We start from the raw sequence: 25,051 nt of genomic DNA, 5'->3' as shown, positions 1-25,051 counted from the left end.
TGCTCAACCTTTAGGGTTGCCTTTATTTATTTATTTATTTATTAAAAAAAATTAACTAACACAACATTTAGAAATCATTCCATTCTACATATGCAATCAGTGATTCTTAATATCACCACATAGATGTATGATCATTATTTCTTAGTACATTTGCATCGATTTAGAAAAAGAAATAGCATGACAACAGAAAAAGAAATAAAAGATAATATAGAGAAAAAAATAAAAATAAAAAATAAAAAAATATAAAAAAAACTATAGCTCAGATGTAGCTTCATTCAGTGTTTTAACATAATTACATTACAATTAGGTAGTATTTTGTTGTCCATTTTTGAGTTTTTGTATTCAGTCTGTTGCACAGTCTGTATCCCATCAGCTCCAATTACCCATTATCTTACCCTGTTTCTATCTCCTGATGGTCTCTGTTACCAATGACATATTCCAAGTTTATTCTCTAATGTCGGTTCACATCAGTGGGACCATACAGTATTTATCCTTTAGTTTTTGGGTAGACTCACTCAGCATAATGTTCTCTAGGTCCATCCATGTTATTACATGCTTCATAAGTTTATTCTGTCTTAAAGCTGCATAATATGCCATCGTATGTATATACCACAGTTTGTTTAGCCACTCGTCTGTTGATGGGCATTTTGGCTGTTTCCATCTCTTTGCAATTGTAAATAATGCTGCTATAAACATTGGTGTGCAAGTGTCCATTTGTGTCTTTGCCCTTAAGTCCTTTGAGTAGATACCTAGCAATGGTATTGCTGGGTCATATGACAATTCTATATTCAGCTTTTTGAGGAACCACCAAACTGCCTTCCACAGTGGTTGCACCATTTGACATTCCCACCAACAGTGGATAAGTGTGCCTCTTTCTCCACGTCCTCTCCAGCACTTGTCATTTTTTGTTTTGTTGATAATGGCCATTCTGGTGGGTGTGAGATGATATCTCATTGTGGTTTTGATTTTCATATCTCTAATGGCCAGGGACATTGAGCATCTCTTCACGTGCCTTTTGGCCATTTGTATTTCTTCTTCTGATAGGTGTCTGTTCAAGTCTTTTTTGCATTTTGTAATTGGGTTGGCTGTCTTTTTGTTGTTGAGTTGAAAAATCTCTTTATAAATTCTGGATACTACACCTTTATCTGATATGTCATTTCCAAATATTGTCTCCCATTGTGTAGGCTGTCTTTCTACTTTCTTGATGAAGTTCTTTGATGCACAAAAGTGTTTAATTTTGAGGAGTTCCCATTTATTTATTTCTTTCTTCAGTGCTCTTGCTTTAGGTTTAAGGTCCATAAAACTGCCTCCAATTGTAAGATTCATAAGATATCTCCCTACATTTTCCTCTAACTGTTTTATGGTCTTAGACCTAATGTTTAGATGTTTGATCCATTTTGAGTTAACTTTTGTATAGGGTGTGAGATACGGGTCTTCTTTCATTCTTTTGCATATGGATATCCAGTTCTCTAGGCACCATTTATTGAAGAGACTGTTCTGTCCCAGGTGAGTTGGCTTGACTGCCTTATCAAAGATCAAATGTCCATAGATGAGAGGGTCTATATCTGCGCACTCTATTCGATTCCATTGGTCGATATATCTATCTTGATGCCAATACCATGCTGTTTTGACCACTGTGGCTTCATAATATGCCTTAAAGTCTGGCAGTGTGAGACCTCCAGCTTCATTTTTTTTCCTCAAGATACTTTTAGCAATTCGGGGCACCCTGCCCTTCCAGATAAATTTGCTTATTGGTTTCTCTATTTCTGAAAAATAAGTTGTTGGGATTTTGATTGGTATTGCATTGAATCTGTAAATCAACTTAGGTAGAATTGACATCTTAACTATATTTAGTCTTCCAATCCATGAACACAGTATGCCCTTCCATCTATTTAGGTCTTCTGTGATTTCTTTTAACAATTTTTTGTAGTTTTCTTTGTATAGGTCTCTTGTCTCTTTTGTTAAATTTATTCCTAAGTATTTTATTCTTTTAGTTGCAATTGTAAATGGAATTCGTTTCTTGATTTCCCCCTCAGCTTGTTCATTGCTAGTGTATAGAAACACTACAGATTTTTGAATGTTGATCTTGTAACCTGCTACTTTGCTGTACTCATTTATTAGCTCTAGTAGTTTTGTTGTGGATTTTTCCAGGTTTTCGACATATAGTATCATGTCATCTGCAAACAGTGATAGTTTTACTTCTTCCTTTCCAATTTTGATGCCTTGTATTTCTTTTTCTTGTCTAATTGCTCTGGCTAGAACCTCCAACACGATGTTGAATGATAGTGGTGATAATGGACATCCTTGTCTTGTTCCTGATCTTAAGGGGAAAGTTTTCAATTTTTCCCCATTGAGGATGATATTAGCTGTGGGTTTTTCATATATTCCCTCTATCATTTTAAGGAAGTCCCCTTCTATTCCTATCCTTTGAAGTGTTTTCAACAAGAAAGGATGTTGAATCTTGTCAAATGCCTTCTCTGCATCAATTGAGATGATCATGTGATTTTTCTGCTTTGATTTGTTGATATGGTGTATTACATTAATTGATTTTCTTATGTTGAAACATCCTTGCATACCTGGGATGAATCCTACTTGGTCGTGATGTATAATTCTTTTAATGTGTTGTTGGATTTGATTTGCTAGAATTTTGTTGAGGATTTTTGCATCTGTATTCATTAGAGAGATTGGTCTGTAGTTTTCTTTTTTTGTAATATCTTTGCCTGGTTTGGGTATGAGGGTGATGTTGGCTTCATAGAATGAATTAGGTAGCTTTCCTTCCACTTCAATTTTTTTTGAAAACTTTGAGCAGAATTGGTACTAATTCTTTCTGGAATGTTTGGTAGAATTCACATGTGAAGCCATCTGGTCCTGGACTTTTCTTTTTGGGAAGCTTTTGAATGACTGATTCAATTTCTTTACTTGTGATTGGTTTGTTGAGGTCATCTATTTCTTCTTGAGTCAAAGTTGGTTGTTCATGCCTTTCTAGGAACTTGTCCATTTCATCTACATTGTTGTATTTATTAGCATAAAATTGTTCATAGTATCCTGTTATTACCTCCTTTATTTCTGTGAGGTCAGTGGTTATGTCTCCTCTTCCATTTCTGATCTTATTTATTTGCATCCTCTCTCTTCTTCTTTTTGTCAATCTTGCTAAGGGTCCATCAATCTTGTTGATTTTCTCATAGAACCAACTTCTGGTCTTATTGATTTTCATCATTCTTGAGAGTTCTGTAGTCTCCTTTCTCTGTAGGTCACATATTACTGTGGAAACTGCTTGTTCTAGTTTACTAGCTGCCAGAATGCAATATACCAGAAACTGAATAACTTTTAAAAAGGGGAATTTAATAAGTTGTTAGTGTACAGTTCTAAGGCCAAAGAAAATGTCCCAATTAAAACAAGTCTATAGAAATGTCCAATATAATGCATCCAGGGAAAGATACCTTGGCTCAAGAAGGCCAGTGAAGTTCAGTTTCTCTCTCAAGTGGAAGGGCACATGGCAAAAACAGTCAGAGTTTCTCTCTCACCTGAAAAGGCACATGGTGAACATGTTCAGGGTTCCTCTCTCATCTGGAAAGACATATGGTGAACACAGTATCATCTGTTAGCTTCTTCTCCTGGCTTCCTGTTTCATGAAATTCCCCAGGAGGCATTTTCCTTCTTCCTCTCCAAAGGTTGCTGGCTGGTGGACTCTGCTTCTTGTGGCTATGACCTTCTGCTTTGCTTTCTCTGAATCTCTCATTCTCCAAAATATTTCTGCTTTTATACGACTTCAGAAACTAATCAAGACCCACCCAAATAGGTGGAGACACACCTCTACTTAATCCAGCTTAACAACCACTCTTGATTAAATCACATCTCCAAGAAGATGATCTAATTACAAGTTTCAAACATACAATACTGTGTAGGAATTAGAAGACATGGCTGACTTTACAAAGTGGGATTAGAATTAAAACCTTGCTCTTCTAGGATACATACATCATTTCAAATCAGCACATTCCACCCTCTGGACCCTAAAAAAGAAATGTTTTCACCATATACAAAATCATTCATTCCATAACAATATCAGAGAACCTTAAGCCATTCCACTAACATTTCAAATACAAGATTAATACAAGATTAAAATCAGTAAGACTCTCATCAAAGTTAGTTAAAGGCATGGACAGTCCTAAGGCAAAATTTTCTCCATTTGCTCTGGACCTTTGAAAACTCATAACAAGTTATTTGCTGCCAACATACAAAGGAGGAACAGTCATGGGATAAATATATGCATTTTCATAGGAGGAAGAATACAGGGGTCAATGGACATAATCAGTTTTGAAAACCAACAGGGCAAAGCCTACTAGATTTCAAAATTTGAGAATCATTTAGTTTCAGGGCTTCTGAAAGCAGCAGTCCCACCCTTTCCAAGGGCCTATGCAGAGGTCTGCCTCTCTCCAAACACAACTTTGGGGGATATTGGGGAGACCACATTTTTCTCAACTCCACCCTCTCCAAGCATTGGGGCTGCACCTGGACTCTCTGCCATCTCTGGAGCACATGCTCAACTACTCCATGTAGTGGCAGCCAGGTTATCCCCAAACCCCAAGGAATGTGCTTCACCCACTCCAAGACCTGAGGCGGCATGACTTTTCCACTGCAATGAGGTGGAAGGCCTGTCCTCTGTCTTCAGGCCAAACTCACCTTCTCCACATGCTTGGGTGGGTCTGCTCTCTTGGCCTGAGGCTTCTTGACTTCAGACCCCAACCTCCATGGTTTTGCCTCTGAAATTATTTTTCCTCCAATGTGTCCCTTCTCTGTCCCTCTCAGTCCTGACTGACAGTGGTTCTCTTTATACAAATCCTGCAACACTCTCATTGGCTTTCTATGCAATAGTCTTGGATCATGCCCATCAGACATAAGGCATTTCCACAAATCCTTCCTGGATAATTGCATATCCGAGCCTGGCTTTCTCTGAAATGGCAGGCTTTACAAAATGGAATTAGGATTAAAATATGGCTTTTCTGGGGTACATACATCATTTCAAACTAGCACACTGCTGCTGCTGAAGTGAAATCCTCGAGCACAATGGGAATATTCAGATCTCAAGTTGGCAGAAGGCATTTCCCAGAGCCAAACCACTAAAGGGAAGGTGGATGTGGCTACATAATGGACAGGAGACTCAAAGCATCAGTCAAAATAATCTGACTTGCAGAGACTTATGGCTTTGGCAAGTAGATCATGGGTAACTAGAAGTAAAATAGATGGGCAGTCTGCTAAATTATTGTTTGAGATGTATAAGCATATGCATTATAGTTCAAGTGAACAAAAGCTTAACTTAAATTTTGAAAACATAGAGTCATAGCCCATTAATTAATTCTCAGGCTTGAGAGAGTTTACAGACACAGAGCTCTGGGAATGAGGGAAAGGCCAGGTGCCTTTAGAGAAGTACCCTATGAGTGTGCCAAAAAATGTACACAATTAACCTTCTTCCAAGTCTTCCTCAAGGACACCTATAGCCTTTAACCAAGGTAACTATGAATTGGGGAAAAGGAAATGATCAGATACTTTAGAGATAGACACTGGCTCAGAAGTGACATTAATTCCAGGAGACCTAAAATGTCACTCTGGTGCACCAATCAGAGTAGGGGCTTATGGAGATCAGGTGATCAGTGGAGTTTTAGCTCAAGTCCATCTCACAGTGGGTCCAGTGCATCCCCAGACAATTCTGTGGCTATTTCCTCAGTTCCTAAAAGTATATTAGGAATCAACATACTTGCAAAATGGCAGAATCCCACATTGGTTCCCTGACTTATGGAGGAGGGCTATAATGATAAGAAAGGCCAATTGGAAGCCAATAGAACTCCTTCATCTAGAAAAATTCTGTCCCATTAACCAAGTGAAAAGAAAAGCTGTTCATTTTGAGTGGGGACCAGTGCAAGAAGAGGTCATGGGATAGGTTCAGGTTCCTGTGCAAGATTCTCTACCTCTTGTGCCATGTGAGCCAGCAGATGTAATGGTTCTGGAGATGTTAGTGGCAGATAACATTGTTGCCTGGTGCCTTTAACAGGCCCCTTTAGGAAAATCACAATACAGACCCTTAGGATTTCAGAGTAAAGCCTTACCATCCTCTGCAAATAATGACTCCCCTTTTGAGAAATAGCTGTTGGATTCATGTCAGTTAGTGTTCTCTAGATAAACAGAACCAACAGGAGAGATGTGTAAATATGAGATTTATAAAAGTGTCTCACACAACCATGGAAATGGAATCCAAAATCCAAAGTGTAGGATGTGAAACTGACAGCTCTGATGATGGTTCTGAATGGACATCACAGGGGAGACTCACTGGCTGAACAAGCAATGAAAAAGTCTTTCTTCTTCTTTAAAAACCTTCACTTGATTGGATTATCTCATTTTGGGAGACATACCTTAGTTGATCACAGATATAATCAGCCACAGATGCAATCAACTGACTGATGATTTAATACACCAGCCATCCAAGTAATCAAGCCATTATGAAATAACCTTGTAGCAATGATTAGACCAAAGCTTGCCTGAACAGACAACTGGGAATAATCACTTGGCCAAGTTGATGCCAGAATCTCACTATCACAGTCCACCCCTTGGAACTTGGCAGCTATACACATCACCTTGAAACATGCTATTTTAGTTTGAAATAGGATATACCAGAAATAGAATGAAATTTAATAAATCACAAGTTTACATGTTCTAAGGCTGTGAAAATGTCCAAATTAAAGAAAGGCTATAGAAATGTCCAATCTAAGGCATCCAGGGAAAGACAGCTTGATTCAAGAAGGCTGATGGTGTCCAGAGTTTCTCTCAACTGGAGAGGCCCATGGCAAACATGTTGACATCAGCTAGCTTTCTCTCCAGACTTCTTGTTCCATTAAGCTCCTCCAGAGGTGTTTTCCTTCTTCATCACCAAAGATCTCTGATTATGTTGGTTCTTAAGCTTTTTCTGAAATAGTTCCCTCTTAATAGGCTCCTTAAGCAACCTCACCTTGAATGGGTGAAGACACATCTCCATGAAACCATCTGATCAAAAGTTTCCACACACAATTGGGTGGTCACATCTGCATGGAAACAATCAAGAAGCTCCCACCCAGAAATATTGAATGAGCATTAAAGAATTTGGCCTTTCTTGGGTCCACAACAGATTCAAACTGACACACATCCTTAATCTCCAAATAGAAGACAATAACAGACATATATTTTGGCTAACAATACTCAACTGCCAAAAGTACAACTGGAAATGCACTACATCTCTTCAAAATAGGGTGCAAGTCTTTAGGTTACAGTCATTCTTAAACATCATACCTTATGGCTTAAATAATATAACATGAACAATGCAACTTATGTCATATGATAAGAGGAAAACAAGATATTTGCTTATGTACAAATGCAAACATACTCATAAGAAAACTTGGAGGAAACAATCATACCATTACAGTCCTTATTCTTGTAACTGATCATGTGATCATAGTTCATATTTATCACTACCTTCTTCTATTCATTCCATATTTCCTGTATCCTCAACAAGCCCTTCAGCTAACCATGGTTCTTTGCCAGGTGGGTTGACCCAGAACTTCATTCCTGAAGTTTCTGGACCACTGATAGTCCTGTCTGGATTGGGTAATTCGAGTTTTGCATTGACTTTAACCACAGGGCATGGTAGTACCAAGAAACGCTGTAGGAAATCTGCTATACTCCAGGAAAACTCCTCTTTACCTCTATTGTTTAGTTGCAGTCCTATTTCCCCCTTGATAATCATGATCAATGACCCTAAACAGAAGAACAATCCCCTTTCACACCTGTTGACTCACTGACGTGAGAAGCCCAAAGTGGCCATGATGCAGTCTTAACTTCCACTTCAATGGAATCATTGTTATGTCTACTGTTTGGAGCATTCTTCCTATTGGAACTAAGATCTGTAGACAAGCACAGCTTAAGGTTTCAGATACAGAAAGCAAAATTTTCTTATTTGATCACTAGTGTTTATACTGAGTGGTGCCACTCCCATTTCTATCCCTTGATTCCTGGACTCATGAATCCTAGCCATGGGAGAACCTGTACCATATAGTGGATGCTAATTCAGAGCACACACAGTCTCTTGGAGAACATTGCCCCAGCCCTACAAGGTACTGCTACCTAGTTGGCACCATGTTAAGGTCGTCAAAAGGCCATTCCATGTTCTATCAACACAGCTACCTCTGGATGATGGGAAACATAGTAAGACCAAAGAATGTCATGAGTATGTTCCCATGTGTGCAATTCATTTGCTATGAAGTGGTTTCTCTGATTAGAAGCAAAGCTGTGTGGGATAACATGATGGTGGATAAGGCATTCCATAAGTCCACGGATGGTAGTTTTTGCAGAACCCTTGCATGCCAGGAATGCAAATTCATATCCAGAGTATATTTCTATTCCAGTTAGAACAAAATTGCTTCCTGTTCTATGCTGGAATTCCAATGCAATTAACTGGCCACCAGCTTGCATGATGATCACCTCTGGGAATGGTGTCATATCTGGAACTGAGTGTGGGTCTCAGGTCTCTGGTCCTGGCTGATTGGGTACTCAGCAGTGGCTGTAGCCAGACGAGCCTTGGTGAGTGGAAGTCCATGTTGCTGAGCCCACCCATAATCTGCATCCCTACCACAATGCCCACTTTGTTCATGAACCCATTGGGTAATGGCAGGAGTGGCTGAGGAAAGAGGATGACTTGTATCCACATGATGGGTTATCTTATCCACTTGATTATTAAAAACCTTCATCATCTTAAGTTACCATCTGGTGAGTATTCACATGAGGTGCAAATAACTGTATGCTCTTTTCACACTCAGAAATGTCTAGCCACATATTTCCTTCCCAAACATCTTTTTCACCAGTTTTCTCATCACGCTCCTTCCAATTCCCTGACCATCCAGCCAAACCGTTAGCAACAGCCCAAGAGTCAGTATACAAATGCACCTCTGGCCAATTCTCCTTTCAACCAAAATGGACAGTCAGGTGCACTGCTTGAAATTCCATCCACTGGATGGATTTCCCCTCACCACTGCCCTTTAAGTACATCCCAGAAAGGGGTTGTTGTGCTACAGCTGCCCACTTCTGGGTGGCCCCTGTATATCATGCAGAACCATCTGTAAACCAGACCCAAATTTTCTCTTCCTTAATCATCTCATTGTAAGGAACTCCCCAAAAAGCCATAGCTCTGTTATGGGAAAAAGAAGGTAATGTGACAGGAGTGGGGCCATGGGCATTTGGGTCACTTCCTCATGGAACTTACTTGTGCCTTCAGGACACAAGCCCTATCTCGAATACATCATTTCCATTTTATGATGAAGTTCTGCTGTGCATGCCTAATTTTGTGGCTTTGTGGGTCAAACAACACCCACCTCATGATAGGCAACTCATGACTCATTGTAATTTGGTTGTTCATGGTTAAGCATTAAGTCTCTACTAAGGCCCAGTAACAGGCTAAAAGCTGTTTCTCATAAACAGAGTAGTTATCTGCAGCAGATTGTAGTGCTTTGCTCCAAAATACTAAGGGACTGCAATGTGATACTCCTATAGGGGCCTGCCAAAGGCTCCAGACATTATCCTTACTTGCCATTGACACTTCCAGCACCTTTGGGTCTGCTGGATCATATGACCCAAGTGGCAGAACAGCTTGCACATCAGCCTGGACCTATCACAGATCCTCCTCTTATTCTGGTCTCCACTTAAAACTAGAAGCTTTTCTGGTCACTCATTAAATGGGCTAAAGCAGCAAACACAAATGAAGAATGTATTGTCTCCAATATTCAAAGAGGCCAACCAGGCATTGTGCCTATTTTTTGGTCATAAGAAGAGTGATATGGGGTGCTTATCTTTCACCTTAGGAGGAATATCTCGAAGTGCCCCACACCACTGGATACCTAGACATTTAAATGAGGAGGAAGGCTCCTGTATTTTTGTTGGATTTATCTCCCACTCCCTGACACACAAATGCCTCACCAATAAGTCTCAAGTAGATGCTACTTCTTTCTCACTGGGTCCAATCATCATGATATTATCAATATAATGAACCAGTATGATGTGTTGAGGGAGGGAGAAATGATCAAGGTCCCTGAGGACAAGATTGTGACATAAAGCTGGAGATTTATGCCCCAGAGGCAGTAATGTGAAGATATACTGCTGTCCTTGCCAAATGAATGCCAACTGTTTCTGGTTGTGCTTACAGACAACTATTGGGGAAAAAAGCATTTGCCACATCAAGTACTAGACAATGTGCTGATTTGATGAAGCAATGATGCCACATCTGGAACAGCAGCTTCAATTGAAGTCACCACCTGGTTAAGTTTACAATAATCCACCATCACCCTCTAAGTCCCATCTGTTTTCTGCACAGGCCAAATAGGAGAATTGAATGGGGATGTGGTGAGAATCACCAGCACTGCATCCTTCAAGTCCTTAAGAATGGCACTAATCTCTGCAATTCTAGAAATATGATATTGTTTTCTTTTGCTAGGTAGGGGCAGTTTCAGTGTCTTCCATTTGGCCTTTTCTTCCATAATAGACTTTACTCCATGAGTCAGGGAAAAATGTGGGGATTTACCAGTTGCTGAGTATGTCTCTTTAAAGCATGCATTCTGGAACTGGGTAAATGACCACTGAATGGGACCAGGGGCCCACTGGACCCACTGTGAGATGGACCTGAGCTAAAGCTCCATCAATCTCCTGACCTCCATAAACCCCTACTCTGACTGGAGGGATGTTTTAGGTCTCTTGGAATTAGTGTCATTTCTGAGCCTGTGTCCAATAATCCCCCAAATATCTGATCATTTCCTTTTCTTCAATGCACAGACACCCAGGTAAAAGGTTGTAGGTCTCCTTAGGGGAGGCTGGGAGGAAGGTTAACTGTGTAAATTTTGGGTGGTGTAAAGTGGTATTTCCCCAATGGTAACTGGCCCTCCCCTCGTCTGAGGGACTCTATGTCTGTAAAACTGTCTCAGGTCTGAGAATTGATTAAGAGGCCATGACTCTGTTTTTGTAATTCAAATCAGACTTCTGTTCACTTGGCCTAGAATTCTTCTGCTAATACAGCTCAAACAAGAATTTAGTAGACTGTAAATCTATTTTATGTCTAAATATTCTGTGATCTACTAGCCAATGCCTCAAGTCTCTGTGAGTCAGATTTATTTTGATTGCTGCTTTGAGTCTACTGCCCATTATGGTGGTCATGCCCACCTTGTCTATGGTGATTAACTGTCATCACATGGTTTCTGCCAACTCAATATCTGATCAACCCCATTGTGTTTAAGGATCCCACCTCATTGACAGCAAATTTCACAATAATATCTGACCTAAAGAGAAGGCAACTTCAGGGATGATGATGTCAGCCTCATGAATTTATTTCTTAAGATTCTGGTGAAAGATGTGTCCTCTGGACATTCCTGGAGTGAGTGAACAGGTCTTCCATGATAAACCCACCCTAACATCCCAATTTCTTTAAGCCTCTGGATCCCCTCATCTACATCAAACAAGGGCACTTCTGGCATTTTGACCTCAAGTAATGGCGACTTTTCATCCATGTTTCAGACAAACCCCCAAACTATTGATGCCCTTTCTAACCACTCAAGCTACAACAATGAATGCAGAATCTCTGCCTTATGAGCCCATATCATTAAATTCAGCTTGATCCATCTTTATATTCCTCCCACCATTGTCTCAAGCTCTTAATATCCATTCCCACACAAATTCCCCTGATTTCTGCCTATACAGATTCATGCAGTTCTTTTGGAGTACAATATACCTTCTCATGGGTCACACTTTGTACCTCACCTTTTGGGACTGTTTGAAACTATAGTCTAGTTATACATCTTGAACCAAAGAGGAGTGGTGCGGGTGGGTCAGGAAAATAAATAGAAGTGCCTTTCAAGTAAATTATCTCAGGGCACTCCATTTTAGTTTCATCTGGTGAAAGAGAATTAGTTGTTCCAGACAAAGGAGTTAGGGCTCTTTTCCCCAGCATGATGATTACAGGGTTAGTAGGCACTGTAGGGTTTGTCTTGTTAGGTAGAGGTTGAATGGCAGATACTGGTGCCCAGGAAGTTGTTTCCTCAAGGCAGTATGGATATCTGGAAGCTCTTTCCTCAGGACAGTTCATCGGGTCTATCTAGAAATGCTCAGCAGCTTTCAGGGATCCTGTCTCCCCATTGCCATCATTACAAAGCCATATATCACCATCCCACATTCCAGGATCCTTTTATTTTCCAATAAAAGCCCTTACTTTAGCAGTAGACTCCCTATAATGTTGAGATTTCAGTATATGTTGTAAATCTGCTACTCACACAATTAGGCTCTGTGTCTGGTATTCAGAAATTTCAAGTCTGTGACCACAGGAAATAAGATTTTCTTTCAGTGCTCCCATGGAAACTTTTACATCATTATACAATACTTAAAGTGCAAATTTGAAGCCTTCAGCTCAACTCTTTCTTTCATCATTGTATACAGTTTATCTAACAACAACTAACCATCATCTTTATACCTTGTAATTCCACAGAGCTCCATAAATGTGTCAAAAACATCCACACCCACAACCTTGCCTCATATAAGTGCACAATTAGTAGAACCTAATGGTGATATTTTGAGTATCTCTTTTGTCAACTCACCGCATGGACTGTCAGTGCCATCTTGATTATTATTGGAAACACAGTCATTAGTGCCTCTGAGTCTAGTCAGAGTAGAAAACCAAATGTAAAAACCCATTTTTAAGATTCTTATTTTCAAGAACCACTCCTGGTACCAAGATGAATTAGTCAGTGTTATGTAGAGAAACAGAACTAACCATAGAGGTCTGTAAAATTGTAATTTATAAAGGTGTCTCATGCAACCATGGGAATAGAAGAGTCTAAAATCCATGGTGCAGGCTGTGAAGCTGGTGGCTCTGATGAAGGTTCTGGACTAACTCCACAGGAAAGGTTTACTGGCTAAAGAAGCAGTGTAAGAATCTCTCTCCTCCCTTAAAAGCCTTCACCTGAGTGGATTATCTCATGTGGGAGGCACTTCTTCGTTGATCACAGATGTGATCAGCTAGAGATGCAATCAACTGACTGATGATTTAATGCACCAGCCTTCCAGTTTATCAACCATCCACAAAATATCCTTTGCAGCAATGGTCTGACCAGTGCTTGCCTGACAGGACAATTTTATATCCAATAAAAACTGGATATAATCACTTGACCAAGTTTACACCATAAGCTAACCATCACAGCCTCCTAGTTGGCATTAGTGGAGATTGGAAACTTCACCATGGACCACCAATTTACTATGAAACCTGAGTTGCCTGTTATGGGCTGGGTGTTGTCTCACTCACCATGCATTAAGTTGGATATGCACAGCAGCATTCTGTCATAGCATGGAATTCATAAATTCAAGATAGGGCTCAAGATTATTCTAATGGCACAAGTAAGTTACATGAAGATCTGACCCAAATGCATGGCTCCCACTCCTAACACTTTACCTTCTCTTTCCCAGGACAGAACTATGGTCCCTTGGGGACTTCCTTACAATCTTTGGAAAACAAAAGTCAAGCCTGGTTTTCATAATGTATTGCATGATATGCAGATACTACCCAAAAGTGGACAGCTTCAGTACTGCAGCCCTATTTCTGGGATACCCTCAGGGACAGTGGTGAGAGGAAACCCTCCCAGTTCAGCAGAAATTTGAGCCATTCGACTGTGTTCATTTTTATTGGAAGGAGAACAGGCCAGAGGTGTGTTATAGGTTGTCATGAACTGTGGGTAACAGTTTGTCTTAATGTCACTACCATGTCCTCTGACTAAAATCAATGGAAACTTCAACAACCTACACCACACAGGATCACCAATGGAACAGACACTTCAGGAATGAAGATTTGGATCATCCCAACAGGAAAGAAACCATGACCAGCTGGAGTGTTTGCTGAGGGTAAAGGAAACAGGGAATGAGTAGTAGAAGATAGTCATATATATAAACTATGATCATGTGACCAGTTAAAGAAATGAGGACTGTGATGGCATAAATATTTCTTCCTTGCTTTGTTATGATTGTGTTGGAATTTGTATATAAAGCAAATGTCTTGTTTTCTTCTCTATCTTATCCCCTTATCAAATGATGTAAGTTGTATTGTTCATGTTATAGTACTTAATTTATAGGATATCAAGTTTCAGAGTGAGTGTTACCCAAAGACCTGTACCCTATTCTTAGATATTTAGTGCATTTCCTGTTGTATGTAGAACAATTGAGTATGTTTAGGTGAAAAATATATTTATTATTATGGTTTATTTAGAGATTAAGTATTGTTTATTGTGATATGTATAGCTGCCAAGTTGGCAAGGGGTGGGCACTCTCATTGACAGGATCATGTGTCAGCTTGGCCAGGTGATGGTGCACATTTGTCTAGTCAAGCAAGTACTGGCATAACAATTACCAGAAATCCAGTTTATTAAATTATCAGCATGTTGCTAGCATCCATGGCTAAATACATCTGCATTAGGCCAAGTGGAATGTCTTTCACAATTAGTGCCATTTAATCATTCAAGGGCTATAAAGAAGAAATCAAAAGAGTGAATCTCCCTTTCCACTTCAGTCAGCTAGCTTCTCCTGGGGGAATCATTGAAGACCTTCTTTGAAGTTGTCAGAGTGTGGCCTGCCATAAGGAATTTGGTCTCGTGCATCCCCACAATTCTATGAGATATTTTTATAAAATTTTATATTTATAGGTGCCTTCTGTTGGTTTTGTTTCCCTAAGAACACTGACTAATACAGTGTGCTAAAGAAAATTTAAATTTTGGACAAAGTAAACATCTCTTCCTTTGGTCTCACACAGATGTTGGAAATTTACAATACAATGTCATCTTTTATCCTGTGTTCTTATTTACCTTAGTCCTAACAAGATCAGCTTCATTCATATCTCTAATTGAAATCTGATCTCTTTTTCAACTTCTTTAACGGTTGCTTTATGGAGTAATGCAGAGTTTCAGAGCTTCAGAACACTAACTCTGAGTCTCAGGTGTCACACAGATACCCAAAATTCCAGGGAACTACCGGGTTATACACAAAGATCACTGCATCTCAGAATTTAGAGATAAAAGTTAATAGTCAGGATTAGGAGAGTACAAGAGTAGTTCATTGGTAGAATTCTCACCTGTCATGTGGGAGACCTGGGTTTGATTCCCAGCCCATGCACTTCTCAAGCAAGCAAGCAAACAAATGAAAAACCAAACAAAAAAAAATCAACGAATGTGCTGAAATAAAGAGATGCTCACATGGAAAAAGAATGAAATGTGACCCCTGCTAAGCAGCATACAAAGAAAAAAAATTAATAGTCAAGAACAAGTATGACTGCTGTAAAAGCTTACAATCTCAGAATCTTTACAATAAGCCTTATTGAATATTCTATAGTTCTTAATCATTGATTATACAGTCTCTGCATACTTTCTATCTCCTGATAACCTATACTATCAAATATAATTCCAAGTATATATTGCTCATAATAGCTAGCTTATATTAGTGAGACCATATATTTGTCCTTTCTTTTCTGGCTTGTTTAGCTCAACATACTGTCCTTAAAGCTCATTCATTTCATTGCAAGTCTCATGCCTTTATTCCTTTCTCTAGCCATACAATGTTCCATCATATGTAAACACAACAGTTCACCCTTCTGCTCTTTAGTCAATGTGTCTTTGAGCCATTTCTATCCATTGTCGATCATGAACAATGCTGCTATAAACACCAGTATGCAGATGCCTATTCATGCCCCTGCTTTCGGTTCTTCCAAATATACACCCAGTAACTGGATTACAGGATTACATGGCAACTCTATACTTGCCACCTTTGGAATTATCACACTGCTTTCCAGAGGGTTGCACAATTCTATTTCCCTACCAAAAATGACATATATATATATAAATTTCTATTGTCTTCTGCAACACTTTTATCTTTCTGTTTATTTTTTAAACAGTTTCATTCACACGCCAAAAATCCATTGGAACTGTACAGTTAATGGCTTTTGGTATGATCACATAGTTATACATTCACCACGACAATATATGAGAACTTTTCCATTTATTCTGCAAAGTAAGAAGAAAGAGAGATAGAAAAAAAAAGAGGAAAAAAAAACATATGCTACCCTTATATCTCCCTCTTACTGACATTTTGCTAGCTCTTGTATGTTGCCTTTGTTACAATTAATGAAAGAATATTACAAAGTTGCTGTTAACTATAGACCTTAACTTGCATTAATTAAATCATTTTCATATACCATCTAATTTTTAATACTTCACAATGATGATGTACATCTGATCCCACTAATGAAAAAACTTTCATATATTTTTATATTTAATCAACATCATTATTCACTCTATGTTTTGCCAAGTCATGCAATCTCAGGTTTTATCCTCTCTTTCCTCATGGTGCCATAGAGGCCCCTAGCTTTCCTCTTTCAACCGTACTCACACTCAGCATTGTTCAGTGTACTTACAATACTGTGTTACCATCACACCATTTGTTGAAGAGTCTATTCTGCCCCAGGTGAATGCACTTGGCCACCTTATCAAAAATCAATTGTCTGAAGATGGGAGGATCCATATTTAAACTCTCAATTCAATTCCTTTGGTCAATATATCAATCTTTCTGCCAGTGCCATGCTCTTTTGACCACTGTAGGTCTGTAATATGCTTTAATGTCAGGTAGTGGGTGACTTCACACGTCATTTTTCTTTCTCAAGACATTTTTAGCTATTCAGGGCACCCTGCCCCTCCAAATAAAATGGAATATTATCCAATTCTGCAAATATGTTGTTAGTATGTTGATTGTTACTGCATTGAATCTACAAACCAATTTGGGTAGAATTGACACCTTAACTGTGCTTACTCTTCCAATCTATGAACACAGATTGTCTTTCCATTTATTTAGGTCTTCCTTGATTTCTTTTAACCATGTTTTGCAGTTTTCTGTGTATAACGTTTTATGTTCTAAGTTAACTATATTACTAAATATTTGATTTTTTTGTTTGCCATTGTAAACAAAAAATTTTAATTTCCTCCTCAGGTAGCTCATTACTAGTGTGCATTAACATTATGGATTTTTTCATGTTGATCATGTGTCCTGCTATGTTGCTGTACTCATTTAGTATCTCTAGTTGCTTGGCTGTAGATTTTTCAGGATTTCCCTAAAGGATCATGCCATCTGCTAATAAAGACAGTTTTACTTTTTCATTTCCAATTCAAATGCCCTTGTATCTTTTTCTTGCTGAATTTCTCTACCTAGAACTTCCAGCACAATGTTGAATAACAGTGGTGTCAGTGGGCATCACTATCTTGTTCCAGATGTTAGAAGGAAACTTTCAGTCTTTTCCCATTGAGGTTGATGTTAGCTGTGGAATTTTCATACTTTCCTTTAATCTAGTTAAGGAATTTCCCTCTATTCCTATCCTTTGAAGTGTTTCATTAAGAAAAGATGCTGGATTTTGATGAATGCCTTTTCTGCCTCAATCAAGATAATCATGTGATTGTCCCCCACTTATTAATGATGTGGTGTATTACATTAATTAATTTTCTTGTGTTGAATCATCCTTGCATATCAAGAATAAAACCCACTTGGTCACAGTGTACAATCCTTTGAATATGTTGATCTATTCAATTTGCAGGTATCTTGTTGAGGATTTTTGCATCTATATTCATTTAAGAGATTGGTCTGTAATTTTCTTTTGGCTTAGATATCAGGGTAATGTTGGTTTCATATAATAAGTTAGGTAGTTTTTCCTCCTCTTCAATTTTTTGAAGAGTGTGAGCATGATTGGTATAAATTCTTTCTGGAATGGTTGTAAAATTCACATGTGAAAGCATCTGGTCCTGAGCTGTCCTTTGTCTGGAGGTTTATGATGACTGATTCAGTCTCTTTATTTGTGATTGGTTAGTTCAGGTCTAATATTTCCATTTGAACCAATGTTGATTATTCATGCTTTCCTAGGAACTTGTCCATTTCATCCATGTTCTCTAGGTTTCTTTTTTTAACATATATTGCTCATAGTATCCTCTTGTCTTCTTTACTTCTGCAGGATCAGGAGTTATGTCTCCTCTCCCATTTCTTACTTTATTCATTTGCATCCTCTCTCTTTCTTTGTCAGTCTAAGAGTCCTTCAATTTTGTAGCCTTTCTCAAGAACCAACTTCTGGTTTTCTTGATTTTCTCTCTTGTTTTCATTTATTTTGGCACTAATCTTTGTTATTTCTTTCCTTCTGTTTCCATTGGAGTTAGCTTGTTGGTTTGTTTGTTTTTTTTCTCTAGTTCCTTCAGGTAAGCAGTTAAATCCTTGATTTTTACTCTTTCTTCTTTTTAATATAGGTGATTGGGGTAACACATTTCTCTCTCAGCACTGACTTTGCTGCATCCCATAAGTTTTGATATGTTGCATTTTCATTTTCATTTGCCTCAAAATATTTACTGATTTCCCTTGTAATTTCTTCCTTGACACAAAGGTTGTTTAAAAGTATGTTGTTCACTGAATGAAGCTGCATCTGAGCTATAGGTTTTGTTTTGTTTTGTTTTGTTTTTACTATTATTACTTTTATTTTTTTCTCTATATTAACATTCTATATCTTTTTCGGTTGTGTTGCTAGTTCTTCTAAACCGATGCAAATGTACTAAGAAATGATGATCATGCATCTATGTGATGATGTTAAGAATTACTGATTGCATATGTAGAATGGTATGATTTCTAAATGTTGGGTTAATTTCTTTTTTTCCGTTAATTAAAAAAAAAAAAAGAGAAGGGGTAATTGGAGCTGAAGGGATACAGACTGTGCAACAGGACTGGATATAAAAACTCAGAAATGGACAGCATAATACTACCTAATTGTAATGCAATTATGTTAAAACATTGAATGAAGCTGCATGTGAGGTATAGGTTTTTTTTTTCTCTCTATTGTCGTTTTAATTCTTATTCTGTTGTCTTTTTATTTCTTTTTCTAAATCGATGCAAATGTACTAAGAAATGATGAATATGCAACTATGTGATGATATCAAGAATTATTGATTGTACATGTAAAATGGAATGATTTCTAAATGTTTTGTTAATTTTTTTAATTAATAAAAAAAAGTATGTTGTTTAGCCTCCATATATTTGTGAATGTTCTAGCCTTCTGCCTGTTATTGATTTCCAAATTCATTTCATTATGGGACAAGAAAGTGTGTTGTAGAATTTCAATATTTTAAAATTTATTGAGAACTGCTTTGTGGCAGAATATGTGTTCTGTCCTGGAAAATGATCCATGAGCACCTGAGAAAAATATCTGGTAAAACTAATTCATTTATCATATTTTTCAAGATCTCTGTTTCTTTTTTGACCCTCTGTCCAGTTGTTCTATCCATTGAGAAATATGGTGTTTTGAACTCTCCAGCTCTTAATGTATGGTTGTCTACTTCTCCCTTCAGTGCTGTCATTGTGTGCCATGCCTCATATATTTTGGGACACTCTGGCTCAGTGCATACATATTTATGATTGTTATTTTTCCTTGATGAATTGTCCCTTTTATTAAAACATGATGTCCTTCATTGCCTCTTTTAATTGTTTTATATTTGGTGTTTAATTTCTCTGATATTAGTATAGCCATTCCCACTCTTTTATGGTTGTTGTTTGTGTGTAATATCATTTTACAACCTTTCCCTTTCAATTTATTGTCTTCCTTGTGTCTAAAGTGACACTCTTGTAGGCAGCACGTAGATGAATCTTTTCTTTTATCCATCCTTTCACCCTATGTCTTTTGATTGGGTAATTTAATCTAGTAAACTTTAAGGTTATTACATTAAAGGCAGTTACTTTAGAATAAGGTTACACTCTAAAGGCAAACATGTTGGATTTTTATCCTGTATCTTTTTTCCATTTCTTTTTACTGTTTTATTTACCCATACTGATGATCTTTGTACACTCTTCTCCAAACCTCTCTCTCCTGTCTTTTCTTATTTGCATTAGCACTCCCTTTAGCATTTCTTGTAGAGCATGTCTCTTGTTCATGATCTCTCTCAGTGTCTGCTTATCTGTGAATATTTAATACTCTTATTTTTGAAGGAAAGTTTTGCCAGGTATAGAAATTTTTGTTGGTTGCTTTCTCTTTCAGTATCTTAAATATATCATACTACTGCCTTCTCACCTCCAGAGTTTCTGCTCTGAAATCTACCCTTAGTCTTTTTGAGCTTCCCTTATATGTGAAAGGTTGTTTTTCTCTTGCTATTTTCAGACATCTCTCTTTGTCTTTGGCATTTGACAGTTTGATTAGTAAGTGTATTGGTTTATTAGTTAGGATTTTCTGGGGAAACAAAACCAACAAGAAATATCTGCTAAATATGAGATTTTATTAAAACATCTCATGAAACTCTAGTGTTTGTGGGGTTGCATGAGTACAATTTCCATAGAGCAGACCACAGGCTGGCAACAACTGTGAATGTGCTCAATGAATTCCACAGGAGACACTGGCTCACTGAATTAGAGGCAGAAGTTGTCTCTTGTAACCACTGAAATCATCACTATTCCCTTACAATCTTCAATTGTTTGGATTTTAGTCAACTGATGTGATTCCCTCATTGTAGAATATTCTTCCCATAGGTGATTGTAGATGGAATCAGCTACAGATGAGATCAACTGACTGGTGACTTAGTAAACCAGACTTTTGGCTTATTAATCAGCCACAAAATGACTTTGCAGTAATCATTAGGTCAGTGTTTGTTTGACCAGATAGCTGTGCACCATCACCTGGCCAAGTTGACACCTGAACCTCACCCTCACTCTTAGAGTAAGTCTATTTGGCTCTATTCTATTTGGTATATGCTGCACTTATTGGATCTGTAATTTTATGTCTTCATAAGAGTTGAGAAATTTTCAGTGATTATTTTTTCATTTATTTTTTCTTTCTATTTTCCTTCTGGGACACCCTTAATGCTTATATTCATGTGCTTCATTTGTCATTAAATTCCCTGAGATGCTACTCATGTATTTCCATTCTTTTCCTTATCTGTTCTTTTCTATGTTATATTTCAGATGGCCTATCCTCTAGTTCATTAATCCTTTCTTCTGCCTCTTTAAATTTGGTATTGTAAGTCTGCATAGTGTTTTTGATCTCTTCTGTTGTGCATTTCATTCCCATAAGTTCTGTCATTTTTTTTTTTTGCAGACTTCACAGTTTTTCTCTATGGATACCTAGTATCTTCTTTACATCTTTCATCTCTTTTGCCACATTTTCCTTCAGATTTTTGGTTTGATTTAGAGGATTTGTTTCAACATCTTTCATTGGTTGTTTCAACTCCTGTATCTCTTCTGAAATTTTAGTTTGTTCCTTGACTGGGCTATGTCTTTGTACTTCCTAGTATGACTCATGATTTTTTACTGATGTTTAGGCATCTGATTTTCTTGATCAGTTTATTCTGGATATTGTTTTTCCTCTTATACCTAGGGTTTTCTTGTTCATTGGCTTTGTTCATTGGCTTTATTCTTTGAAATTCAGTTTCATGTACTCTAAACCTCTAGCATAGCTTCCATTTAACTGATCAGAATTTTTCAGCTCTTAGTTTTATATTTCTTGCCCTGCCTATATTGATGGTTTTGTGATTGCTCCTTTTATGCGTGCAGTTTTTTTCACTCCCAGAATAAAGCTCTCTCTTCTTCCTTCTCAAGGACAGTTGATCTGCTGTTTGTTTTGTGGTGTTTTGTTTTTCCTCTATATGCTAGTAACACTATTTCATTACCTCTAGCAAATTTTACCTGGAGGTCTGACTTCACAAGAAGGTGAAGAAAGATCAGCCCCTGTCATGTTTTCACATATAAAAAGGCCCAGGTCTGACAGAGGAGATGTAATCAATATCAAGGTTGCACTGGGGATGAAACCCACTAGGGTGACAGTCTTTCCTGTAAAACCTTTTAATTCTGTGTTTTTCCTGTCATACCCAGAAGATTGCACTTGTCAGCCTATTGCTCCCAAATGACCTAAAGTAGTTCTTTGTCTTTATTTATCAGCAGACCCTGTCCCTGCCAGAGGCATGGTTGAGACAGAGGCTAAGTTTGAAGATGGGCTTAAATTATTTCTGATTTCCAGATCTTGGGGACTGAATTCACTAAACAACAGTCACTGTTTGTGCTGGGCCTTTCCCCATTCTTTTTTTGGGTAGGGGAATAGCCACTCCTCAGCTCCTTGTTCCCTGGAGGATGGAAAATTCACAGGACTATCAAGCAGACCCCTCCCACTTCCCTGTCAATAGCATGTTTGAGACAGGTTGTGCTCTGCTTTTTGTAGGTTGAAACTGCTGCTGCCATCTCAGCCCCTGGAGTCTAAATTGTCTGAGTGAGAACTGCCATTTGTGCTGGACTCTGTCCCCCAATTTCTTAGGGAAGATAAATCCTTTAGGAACTATTTCCTCAACCTGATCATTTACTTTGTCTTGGTCAGGGCTGAAAATGGAGAATGACTGTTGTTTTCTTTAATTGGCTGCTTAAAACTAAAAGAAAGAAAGAAAGAAAAAATATGTGTTCTCACAGCTAGTCCCCAACCACCTGCATTCACAATCAATAACCAGAGTTAGTACTTTTCTCTATGTGTCTTTTTTCTTGGGATGTAGCTCTTTTCCCATATTCTGAGCTCAACCAACTCCAGAAGCCTCTTGGGTTTTTCTTTTTATTTTTACTTTCTTATCAGCCCTGCCTTCTCTCCACTAGGAGCAGAGCTGATACAGAACTCCTTGTTTATTTCTTGTTTACATTGTAAATTTATCTGTACTCAGAGCTAATATAAAGCAATCTGAGTTTGTTAGTCAAAAACACAATTGAAGCATGGTTGAACTCCCTTTCTATTACTTCTAGCAGAGAGGGCTTCTGTTTCCCATGAGGGAGAAACTCTAAGTTAGCCTGCCATGCCATTGTGGGAGGAGCATCAGCTTCCACTGCATGCAAGAACTTTCAGTTCTGTGCTATCACTCTTGGCCCTTCAACTCATTCCTGGCTGGTGTTTAATGTATGCCCAGTCTTAGAAGTCTTCCAAAGAAATGTTCCAGACAGTTCTTTGCTAATTACTAGCTACCCTGCATGACAAAATAAATCCCACACCTCCTCATGCTGCCATCTTGACCCATACCTCCTCATGTTTGGTTTTGAATGTTCATCTTTCAGATTAACTCCTATGTATTTGAGATAAATTTATTTCATATTTCTGGCTGCTTTGAAGATTCTGTTTTTAGAAAGCTGAAGTTTTGCTACCATGTATCCAGACACAGATTATATTTTATTTAACCTGCTTGAGATTCATTGCCTTCCTAACTTGTTGCATCGTTAAGTTCCAAAAAGCACTCTATGCAAATAAAAGTTCTTCCTTGTGTTGTTTTCTTCTTTTCTTTTGAAATTCTGAATATATTCATTTCATAATTTCTTAAGTTATCCAGGATATCTTCAAATATCTTGCTCATACTTCTTTCATCTTTTTATCTCTATATTCTCTATGAGCTCTTATTTCCTTTCAGCCTTCCAATTCACTTAGTCTATTATCAGTTGCCTCTATTCTGCTTTAAATTCACCCACTGACTTTGAAAGTACATGTTGATTTAAAAATAGGTTAGATTACAGGAAAATAGTAAAGATTGCTAAAAAAAGATCCTGTATAACCCATAGCCAATTTTCCCTGCTATTATCATATCTCTCCCTGAGTTTATAATTTTATTTTTATTCATTCCTTTCTTCCAGGTGTATGCAATAAGACTCCCTAACTCTGACAAGAACTCTGTTCACCTTCTGCACCCAACCCTCACCTCTCACTTTGAAAACATGAAAATTAGATCTCCAGGTTTAGCAAAGGCCTTTAGAGTTAAAGGTAGCTTTAGTTCCCAGATACCCTATCTGAGTTCCAATTTTCATTTACTATTTAACTTCTGACTATGTCTTACTTTTTGTATCATTGATACATTTTTAAAAATTTATCTAGCAAGTTTTTTGTGTTTTTTAGCCAGAGTATCATTCAGGATATGGACTACACCTACCTGGTGTAAAGAGTTTGCACTTGATTTCAAAAAGCTCTTCCAAATAATTTCATGTATATTACTGAACTATCTTGAAAGTAAGAAATTCGTTCTTCTATATAAGGATTATTAATTGCTCCTACTGGAGTGACAGAAACAGTCAACCAATGTGCCAATAAAATGTCAGCTGTTAAAAATGGCAATTATTTTACACTATACAATCCTAACATCTTTTTTACAATCATAAATTTTTGATGTGGTAATTTTGACGGGATAAGCATTTTGTACTATTACCCAGGATAAGATATTAGTAAAAACAAAATGTTTTTTCTCCAATCATTAACTTAAGAAAGCAAACAAGTTAACTATGAGAAGATCAAGTTATTCTGATCTTCTCTTTGGTCTAGGAAACAGAAATCTTCATTTAAAACTTGACAAGTTATAAGGATTTATATTTTTATATATTAGTCAACTAATATGTGAAGTCTCACTGCTGCCGTAATTTATCCACAAGGTGTCATTGTAAACTTTCAAATCAAACAATCTTATCTACCAGGGCACAGGTGATTGTTCTGAGATATAAGACTTTGATCATATTCTACAGGGAGTGGCAGATAGAGAAAAATAAAATTCTACTTTTTCTTCAAACATATATTTTCTCAGAAGTAATAAAGAATGCCAAAAACAAAACAGTAAAACATTATCCGAAATCACTGAGATAGCTTCTTTGTTTAATTTAAGCTTTAGCAGATCTCTTTCCTGATCATATTTTTTTCATTAAAAACATTATTAGAGAGGTTTTTAGTTAATGGAAAAGTCATGCAAAAAGAAGAGAGTTCCAAATTGTCACCCCATTATTAATGCATTGAATTAGTGTGTTAGCATTGTTACAATTGGTGAAAGAAAATAATTTTAATTGTGCCATTTATTATAATCCAAAGTTCACATTTTGATTCACTGTTTGTGTTCTACAGTCTTATGCATTTTTGAAAATTTTTATTCTAGTAACATACATACATCCTAAAATTTCCCTCTTTAACCCC

The sequence above is a fragment of the Tamandua tetradactyla genome, chromosome X (genome assembly GCF_023851605.1).
Source record: "Tamandua tetradactyla isolate mTamTet1 chromosome X, mTamTet1.pri, whole genome shotgun sequence".
In the NCBI taxonomy this organism is placed as follows: domain Eukaryota; kingdom Metazoa; phylum Chordata; class Mammalia; order Pilosa; family Myrmecophagidae; genus Tamandua; species Tamandua tetradactyla.
This window is presented reverse-complemented; position numbering follows the sequence as displayed.